This window comes from Ipomoea nil, unplaced genomic scaffold (assembly GCF_001879475.1).
Source record: "Ipomoea nil cultivar Tokyo-kokei standard unplaced genomic scaffold, Asagao_1.1 scaffold0980, whole genome shotgun sequence".
Lineage (NCBI taxonomy): Eukaryota > Viridiplantae > Streptophyta > Magnoliopsida > Solanales > Convolvulaceae > Ipomoea > Ipomoea nil.
The window spans coordinates 3,008,873-3,019,533 of NW_017617408.1; the positions used below are offsets into that span (position 1 = coordinate 3,008,873).

The 10,661-nt window shown below is 32.6% G+C and overlaps 2 long non-coding RNA genes across 2 annotated transcripts; one reads left to right on the forward strand and one right to left on the reverse strand.

Annotated features, from left to right (window-relative positions):
* Positions 1 to 1,598: 1,598 nt before the first annotated feature.
* LOC109179792 lies at positions 1,599 to 2,328 on the reverse strand. Its single transcript, XR_002053975.1, has 2 exons — positions 2,138 to 2,328; positions 1,599 to 1,792 (listed from the first exon to the last, which is right to left on the reverse strand). It is a non-coding gene; the product is annotated as an uncharacterized LOC109179792 (long non-coding RNA).
* Positions 2,300 to 3,063, forward strand: LOC109179791. Its single transcript, XR_002053974.1, has 3 exons — positions 2,300 to 2,344; positions 2,597 to 2,692; positions 2,811 to 3,063. It is a non-coding gene; the product is annotated as an uncharacterized LOC109179791 (long non-coding RNA).
* The last annotated feature ends 7,598 nt before the right edge of the window (positions 3,064 to 10,661 follow it).

The following is a 10,661-nucleotide window of genomic DNA, read 5'->3' on the forward strand; positions in this document are numbered from 1 at the left end:
TGCGTAGCACTCGGTTGTAAAGGGTAAAGTAACAAGGGGAGCTTGTGAAAACCCGGTGAGAGCGTAGCTTAGTGCGTAGTTCTCGTGGTGTAGGAGTACAGCTTGGTGCGAAGTACTCGGGAAGGCGGAGTAACAAGAGGATCTTGCGGCAAACCTTGGTGGAGTGTAGCTTTGTGCGAAGCACTCGGAGAAGTGTCGCTGGGCACTTATCCACTATTGTATCTGGGTGAACGAAGAATAGTAAATTTCCTCATTGGAGTGAAAGGAGAAGAGTGGACTAGGAGGATCACACCACCTCTGAACCACTATAAATCTCTCTCTCTCTATTTACTTACTGCTCACTTAATTTCGTGCATGCTTATATCAACCGTGAACTAACCCGTTACGATTTATCGCGCATCTTTATCTGTCTGGGTTTGATAGTTCCCTCGTTTGCATGCAAGTGAAATTTTACGTACATCATCCTTAATCTATATCAAGTGTTTCTAACGTGATGCATGTATAGAATCTCTCTTTGAGCACTACACAATTAAAGCTTAACACTTTGCCGTTACATTTTCCGTTGTGCACACTCTAAGTTGTTACACTTGTTTATGCTTGTTACTTAGAGTTGAAATTACCAAAGTGTTGTTGCTAAAGAAGTTAAAAAGTTAGAGAAGTCTATTCACCCCCCCTCTAGACTTCTCGCCACCCTTTCGGGACTAACAGTATCTTTTATTTATGTTTCACACAAATGTGTGGACCATGGTACATGAAATAATGATGGAATCTCAGCAATAAAAGCAGTATGAATCAAATAAAGGGAACAATGATATTAATAAGGCAATTTATGATGAACGTACAGAAGCCTGTGTCAATAAGAGTGTCGTCTGTCGATGTGGTGATGATAAAATACCTAGGAAAAGTCACCAACTAATTATACTGGTGAACTATGAATATATGTGGAAAAGTCACCAACTAATTATACTGGTGAACTATGAATATATGTGGGGCTAAGGGTAGAAATAGACCAGATCGAGTCAGGCTTTAAAAAATTAGGCTTGACCTGTTAGGAAAATCTAAAGTCTGGACCTAAGTCCATTTGTAGGATTTTTTTAGGCTCAAGCCTATGCCTACATTTAGTTTTGTCTAGCCTGGAATCTTTTTAAAGCATGTTTAATAAATCATTCATTTTATTTTATATATTAAAGCCATATAGCCATGGCCAATCAAATTGTTGCATTTTCCCGCCCATATAAAACTACGTAGTTTTGAACATTAGGATGTTAAACTTCAGTTTTTTTTTTTTTTCATTTATTTCGTGGCTTTTTTCCTGATTTGCTTGACAACAAAATAATTATTTAAATTTCAATTTTCAAATCTAATTTAGTGTTTCAAGAAAAGTAAGTTATCATAAATAAAAAGTTTCAGCCTTACAATTTCCAAAGTAAGTTATCATAAATAAAAAGTTTCAGCCTTACAATTTCCAAAGTAAAAAGCAAAAGGTTTTGTCATAAATAGTCATGAGCCTGTTAGAATTCCGATGAATAATCAATAATAGCAATTCTCAATGTCAGCTATAAAGAGAACAACCATTCAGACAGTTCTAATCAAATAGAAGCAATAATCAGCTCAAATTCTACTTCAACAGTTCAAGAGATGAAGAAATTGACAAAGTAAGCGGAAATCTTAGGATGAAAACAAAGGTAAATACAATTTTACTTCTTTATTCAGTATTCAGTAGACATTACTATATACGAAATCTACTTATTTGAACAATCTTTCTTCAAACGCCTTTTTTAAGCTTCTCATTCTGCAAAATGTCAAAACAAAACAGGAAGAAAACAGTTAAGAAGCATTTGTGGTAAAGAGAAGAAAGAAAAAACTCATCGATCTACAATAATCAAGAAAAATAATCATAGAATAAGTACGCTGTCGTGAAATAAAATAGGCTACCAACGCATGCATTTCACAATTTAAAGTAAAAAAAAAAATCTTAGACAGACGATTAAGTGAACCTATTGCTCAAGATCGTTTAAGATATTCATAGATAATGCCTTCTCAGACTTTGAGTTCAAAAAATTCATACAGATAAATCTACAATTTTTTTGGCTAAATTAAACGAATTAAATACATTTGATAGATAGATTATACTTACAGCGATGATGGTCCCAGCCTTCGTCTTCACTGTTAGCTTAGATTTACAGTAGTATGATTGTCAAATTTCTGATGTATTGAGAGTGGCTAAGCAATACTCAACCATCTGAGAGATAGAGAGAGATAGAGAGAGACAGAGAAAGAGCAAGAATGAAGATAAGAAATGAGTAGAAGAGGATTGAGGCGTGATGGGCGAGACTGCGACAAGGTGGGGGATAAGCTTCCAGATCCTTCATACTCTATTTTTATATTTTATTTTATAATATATATTCATTATGCTTCTTAGATAGGTTACACGTACACACACATCATATCATTGCATATTTTTATAGTTATATATATTCATACTATGTGTATATTTTATATATATATATATATATATATATATATATATATATATATATATATATATAAAATAAAGCCACAACTTTTGGTAAAGCATGCTTATCTATTTTTTAAGGTGAGCTGTTTGTTGAGGTTTGGAAAAGCATGCAGGCAGCTTATATGGGCATACTTTGCAGCAAAGAGTTGCTGAGTGGCTGGGTGGCTGTATATGGTGGGTGTTTGTTTTAAAAAAATGTAGTGTTCTTCATTCCTATTTCAAGAGTGGTGTATGCAATATTTCATTAGTTTTTTTTTTTTTTTTTTTTTTTTGTAATTTCTTGGCTTTACAGTTAAATAATTAGCATTTTGGCTTTGTCATTGGAGAGAGCAGTAGAATTGCTACGGAGCAAACTAGAGCAGGACATTGTTGGTTGTTGGATGGAAGCTATGGAGTTACCAGAAAAATGAGGGAAAGACGTTGTTGATATTACCTTACTTTGAAACAATTGCATGTGTGAAATTAGCACACTAAACTTATGCATTGGTAAAAGCATAGGTACTATTTAGTTTTATATAATGGCCTAAAATGTAATATCATTCTTTCCTAGAATGTAATATCATCATTTGCCTTTAGTTAGTTAAAGTCATACACAAAAAATATTATAAATATTATTTTTGAAAACTCTATTATAAATATTATAAATATTATTTTTTTATAAATATTATAAATACACCAAATTTGGGAGAATTTATACAAATGAAATAAACTCTATTTAAAGAAGCATCAAAATTGTCGAATAAACTTTGATTGATATTCTCTTTTCTCTTTACACTTGTGTTGTGGGGTTGGGTTAGTTAAATTTATATTAATGAATTGGCTTTGGTTACATAAATTTATACTTTTACATAAATTTATACTAATATGTAATTCTACCATTTGATTATTTTTCTTTATAAATTAATAACCAACCACTCGATACATTATGTACCCAATTGGAGCCATATTATGTGTAAATAAACAATGTCAATAATCATATAAGGTATGACTTGAGATTATGTAGAGATTTAGTCTTAAATTACACGAATCACAAAGTAATTATTTCTCTACTACTAATGTAAGTCTACATAGAGGTTTTAAATAATTTGTAATCTATTCTTTCTTTCAATAATATTATCTTTTTTTTAAAAAAAAAAATTGTAAAACAACACTTTTTTTTATTATTAATATAATATTTACCCCGTCGGACAATTTTCGTCCATTAGTTTTTATATTTATGCAAATGATATTTTGATAACTTTTTATTGTGTTTCTAATTTGTTATGGCGAAAAAGTGGACTCAGAGAGGCAAAACTGATAGGAAACCTTCTTTAAAGGTTTCAAGAGCATATACAGTACTGTTAGAAACACTTTTGATGAAGGTTTCAAACTCCATTGAGACCTGAAATCATCAAAGAGTATGGTCAGATTTAGAAGCAAAAGTAAATCATTATATTTAACATTCATGAAGAAAATTGAAAGGAACCACTACAATAGGAGGCAAGAGGAAAGAAAAATAATCTAAGTCAGATATTCATTTTAGTTTTCTATGAGATTGTATTGCACAAGGTAGAAAAAAAAACTTGGTGTAGTGACAAATACTAGGTCTTTGATGGAATTTAGATTTTCAACTTGGTGTAGTGACAAATACTAGGTCATTGATGGAATTTAGATTTTCAACTTGGTGTATTTGACTAAAATACTAGGTCTTTGATGGAATTTAGATTTTCTCATAGCATGTACATGCTACTTTCTATATACTCAAAATGTCTGATCTGTAGTTTTTGCGTCTACTAATATTGTTCAAAAGAGTCCATAGCAAATATGTTTACCTCTTTTTCTCTTATCTGTAGTTTATGCTTCTACTAATATTGTTCAAAAGAGTCCATAGCAAATATGTTTACCTCTTTTTCTCTTAATACCTAGCAACAGCGATCAGTTCTTCGTAATCAAATTTTCACCAGCATTTTCTTCCTAACCAGGGTCAAATTTTCTGGGAATTTTTTTTTAATTTAAACAAAAGGGTCGAGAGTCGGATGAGGGCGAAGAACCGGAGTAGCCGAGGGCCGAGGTCGAGAGTCGGATGAGGGCGGAATGCCGGTGAATGAAGAAAACAGAGAGAGATTATTGCAGGAGGGTTTTAGTATCAAGCTGCGCAATATTGGCAATGTGAATAATCACTGTTTTTGAAGGTTAAATAAACATGCTGAATAATAGAGTTGATTATTATGTTTATTGACTTTATTCTGTCTATTAATAGTCATAATTTTCTCATACAAAATAAATATAGTTATTAAATAACAAAAATAACAGTTTTTAAATAACAAAAATAAATAGAACAATATTATTAAAAATGACTTAAATTACTTCAATTCAGCTATATGCAAAAATTTTATAACTGATTGGCATAAAATTACCCATCAATGGGACTTTGTCTTGATCCATCTTACTATGGCTTCTCATAAAAATTTCACAATGGTTAGTAAAGTGCAAAAACAATCAGTATAATAGTCATTTGAGATAACTATGTGTTCTTAAGACTCAAAAACTGCCTTACACATAACACAATTTTGGCATTGGAATTTGGAAATAACTAAAAACCATAAAATTCTATGACATGGTAACAATCAAAGTTCAATATTCAATTGGTTTAAAAAATGTAGAAAATACCAAAGCCATTTTTTTAATCCTTCAAAAGGTGTCCAGATTAAGTTTTTTACAGATGAAAACTACATTTTGACATAAATAATTAAAAAAAAAGCCAAATTTAAAAAGTTTAGGTACATAAATAAATGTTTATAATATATATATATATATATATATATATATATATATATATATATATATATATATATATTGATTTATTTAAGTAAACTCAGTGTTAATTGCGTATTTAATATGACAGAAGATGAATGTTTTCAAAAACAATCTAGCAATCTGCAAAATCATTTGGATAAAGAGAATCATATCAACTTTAGAGATCAGGACATTTCAATACCAGAATTCAACACCCCGTTAAGCACTCAAATGCCGTATGAAAACCACTCCTTGGGATTGTGCAATGGTACAAGGTTGATCATTACACAATTAGGAAACCATGTGATTGAAGCTCAAATTCTTTGTGGCAACAATGTAGGCACCAGGGTACTAATACCACGATTGAGATTGACTCCTTCTGACCCAAGACTACCGTTTAAATTTCAGAGGAAGCCATTTCCAATAATGTTGTCATATGCTATGACAATAAAGAAGAGTCAATGACAAACTTTATCTAATGTCGGACTACTATTAAAGACAGGGCCGGATTTTAGGTTTGTGTGGCCCTGTTCTGGTAAATAACTGAGGCCCTCCAAAATCTGAATTTTTAAAAGTAACATATGGAAGTTTCGAACCTTTGACCTCCAAGTTAAAATACAATATATATACATTTCTACCATCTCTTCATAGAACCTTTTTAAATTAGTTGTAAACTTTTAATTTTTATTTCTAAACAAGCTAGGTAAATATTAAATATTGGACCTCTAAAATTTGGGGCCCCTCTAAAATTGGGGGCCCTGTGCGGTAGCCCAGCTTGCACAGCCTAAAATCCGGCCCTGATTAAAGAAACCCGTATTTAACCATGGACAGTTGTATGTAGCAGCATCTCGGGTTAGTAATCCAGATGGCCAGATGGGCTGAAAATCTTAATATGTGGAGACTCTAATGTGGGTTTGAAATTTTCAATAATTTGTAATTTTTTACCGATATTCAATGTCATATCATAATGTTATTATTGTTTTGTATATATGTAACAATTTTTTTAAATTTAGAAATGCTGCAAATTTCGAAAAATAGGGCATATAGCCACTATAATAATAAATAAAATTACTCTCAATTTATTAACATAAATGCAATATTTCCAAATTTATGTCCGTGCATCGCACAGGTGAAATACTAGTAGACTTTTAAAAAGGCTTCAAAGTAGGTCATAAATAGGCTTTGAGCCTATTTAAATAGGCTCAAAGAGCCTATTTAAGGCCTACATTTTTAAAGCCTACATTTTAAAGCCTTAGTTTATGCCTGTCAAAAATATCATATTATTAAATTAGAATCAACCAATAATCATATTATTAAATTACAATCAATGAATAATAATAATTCATAAATAACAAAATCAAGTTCATATTTTATAATAAAATTTCCAACAACACAGTTGACAGTTTTAGACCTACACAATTGTATCAAGACAATTAGGGGCTTTTCTTTGGTTGAATTAAAATATGGCCGGGATCATTGCTTCCACTTCCACATGATCGTCCCAGATTGTGCACTTCAGTAGCCTGTCCCTAATAGGTCGAGATTGAACATTAATTACATAATAATACTTAAATAAATATAATTATACACTGCTGGGAATCTCGCTATTTCCGTCCAACTTGAAAATGGTAGTTATTGGTTGGAAAACGGGTTTCCGTCCAACATTCCGATCAAAATGTGAACTCAGAAAAATGAACACTGGTAATACCGTCCAACATCAGGTGTTGGACGGAAATTCCGTCCAATGGGTCAAAGTTGGACGGAAGTTCCGGATGTTAACCCACCATTTTTAGAATGGAAATTTCCGTCCAACTTTGACCCGTTGGACGGAAATGCCAACTAACCATTGGTCGGAAAACTCATACACTTTAATATCCGAAAATCCTTCCAACGGTTGTTCGAAAATTGTGACCAACAGTTGGTAAGAAAATCTATATTTATATAAATTATTTTTATTATTTTGATCTTGCTATAATTTTGTTTTACTTGTTGTCAGTAAATTCTATATCATCAACAAAGTAATGTACACAATCTAAATTCAAAATGAAAATATATTTAAATTTCAAGATTATTTACAACAAAAAGACAGTATTGTGTTCATAAACATTTAGGCAATGCACTATTATCATACACAAAAGAAGTCATCAAAACAAAAAATACGTAATCTTCATAAACATTTAAGCAATCCACTATTACCATACACAAAAGAAGTCATAAAAACATAAAATACGTAATCTTCATCAAGAGGGGCTTGTGTTTCATCATTTTGTTTTCTTCCCTCATTTGTAGAATTTCTACCATCAATGATGCATTTGAAGATCATGCTCCATGATTTAAGAGAACAAGAAAACAGGAAAGTGGCAAACTATCATGGCATTCTTCAACCTTTGTTAAACAGGAAATTAAGTGGCAAACTACCATGGTATTCTGGAACGTAGAAAAAGGTGAAAATAAATAAATAAACTCATCAGACTGACATTATAATGGACTTGCAAAAGTGCATATGCAAAATACCAACTTAAGTAAAGCCTCTGAACTAACATCTGTAAACTGTATGCATATTCAGAATTATAAGATAAACTGAAGATCGAGCTCAAGTAAAAAATCAAGGCAATGTCATTACGCATTAGAAAGTACTCTTGTTCACAACAACAGCAAAGCAGGAATGCTCAGTCTACTTCTACTTGGAAAACATCTTTCCTCCCAAGGCTATCATTCTCCTGAATTTCACCCTATCACCTTAGGGGAAGGGAATTGAGCTAACATCAAACTAAATATAGGTAGATATTACTATAGAAGAAGAAAATCATAAGCAGCTTAGAAAAAATTTTGAACCAGTAAAGTACGTAACAATTGAAATTGACAATGCAGGATTACAAGCAGAATGTGCATAGATTCAAGGCGCAACTCTTTCTCAAAAATGTAAATGGAATACTAATTCCACATATAGTCTTCAATTATGTGATTTAAATGAAGTGAAAGAATTCTTGATTGTATATCTATGTTATGCAACGGAAGATTACAGATATATATATATATATATATATATATATATATATATATATATATATTTATATAGCAGGTTCAAGCACCACATAAGGTGGAATAGTACTGACCAAAGCTCAAGACCCTAACAACCTTAAACAAACTCACTTATAAACATAATACAAAATAAATAACATAAACTAACTGCTCCAATACACCCCCTCAAGCTGGCGGGGGACAAGGTATGACGCCTAGCTTGCACCGGATCGTAACAAAACGTGCAGCGGACAACGGCTTAGTAAAGATTTCAGCCAGCTGATCGTGTGTAGAAACGAAGTTAACCTTGAGTGCACGGAAGCCACTTTGTCCCGGACAAAATGATAGTCCACTTCCACGTGTTTCGTCCTAGCGTGAAAAACTGGATTTGAGCACAAGTAGGTGGCTCCTAAGTTATCACACCAAAGTACAGGTGTAACACCCCGTGTTATGGCCTCTAACCCAAACTAATTATTTAATTACTTACCCTAAAAAGAGAATTAAAATCCATTAATTAACTAGGGAGGGTCCACCATAGTTCCTGGACCCTTATCCCTAAAACCAACCCCCTAGTCCTATAAGAAATAGAACTAGCAAACCCATACCATTCAGACCCTAATTAGGACTCTTAGATATATAAATAGGGACATAAGAGGCATCTAGAAGTCACACCACAATAGATATGACCACACAAGAATTCCCAAGAATTCTCTTATCACCAACGTAGGAGAAATCAAGAAGAAGAGATCTTAGAGAAAGAACCTTAATAACTAAGGAATCTAATTAAGGCTAAGAGGTAACCCATGTCTCAACAAAACCTATTTTCTTTGCTATAATCTTCTCCTTTGGCTCCTTCTCTATGCTTGTGTCTTGATAAATCTTTTATGATGATGTGAATGACATAAAAGTAAATTGTGACATAAAAGTATATGATGTTGTCTCTATATAGTTGATTATCATTGTTGAATATGCTTATCCCTATCTGTCGAGTCTAATCCTGGTTTTAAAGCTAGAGTCTCCTAAGTATATATCTTCCTGTTTCAAATTGGTTTTTCCTATATCTATGTATATATATTTACCTATATTGTATTTTAACGTGTTAGAGTGGGTTACCAGCATTATTCGCTGAACAGATATATTTGGCTTTCAGGCACAGATGAGTAGACCCCGGATCGCGCTAGAGATCTGAAGCATAGATAGTTAGTTTTCCTTTCGGCCTGCGTGCCATGATGATGTATTGACATTGCTTTGAGGATATTTAGTTAGTATAGCCTGTGCATCTGAGTTCTCCAGCTCAGATATGACATAGCATCCCGAACACTTATGTTTAGTAATGCTCTGTTTTGGGATTTAATGAGAAGTTACCTTTATTATATAAGTTTTAAAAATTTCGAAAATCTGGGGTGTTACAACATGAACTGTTTTCGGCAACAGGCCGAGCTCACGTAACAGCGACTGTATCCATGTTACTTCTGCAGCGACTGATGTTATCACATTTGTGCTTATTTTTATAGTTATTTTGAATCATCTCGGTAATTAAGTTCTTTAATCTTGCTTATTTAATACATGTTTTCCTTGCTATTCTCATTAGGATATGGTTCACACTTGTTTTGAATGTTTTACGGTGTTTGTTAGTGTTTTTGAACCATTTTAGGTCAAAGATATAAGCAAGGGAAGTCCTAGAACAAATTTGAAGTCAAAATGGACCGAAAGACACATACACAGTATTTTCGACGCGTCGAGCCTTCCAAAATTTCCAGAAAGTGTTCCGGTCGAGACCAGGAGGTCTCGACGCGGCAAAGATTTAATTAAGGCGCAGCACAAGTAAAGAGGGGTTGCCTACCTAATAATTAGGTGCTTATTTCAAAGGATTTCAATTTCCAAAGCCTCAATTTTCCAAACCAAAATAAAATGAATGCAACAACATTCCAAATCACAAAAAGGAGTTGATTTCAATAAGTTTCCAAATTCCGAAAGAAAGAAAGATTTATTAGGGTAATTTCTTATTTAATTTAGGAAAATTCTTATTTCGTCCCAGCTTTGTACCTACTATAAAATCCCACCTTCCTCAACCCTAAAAAAGTAGTTTAGTTTAGAGTAAATAATTATAATAGATAATTTACAATTCATAGTTTAGAATTCAGAGATTCTTGGAGACAAGAAAGAGAGAAATCAAGAGCCACAAGTTGTCTTGGAAAGCAAGAAGAAGACTAGGGAGATTTGGGAAAATCGTCTGGGTAATTCTTGTACCCTTTTGATGATTTGTAATTCTTTATTTATATTTGCTATGTATAATTTAGTCATGCTTGGCTAAATTCTTTAGAGATTCTTGGGTAAAAGTGTTTAT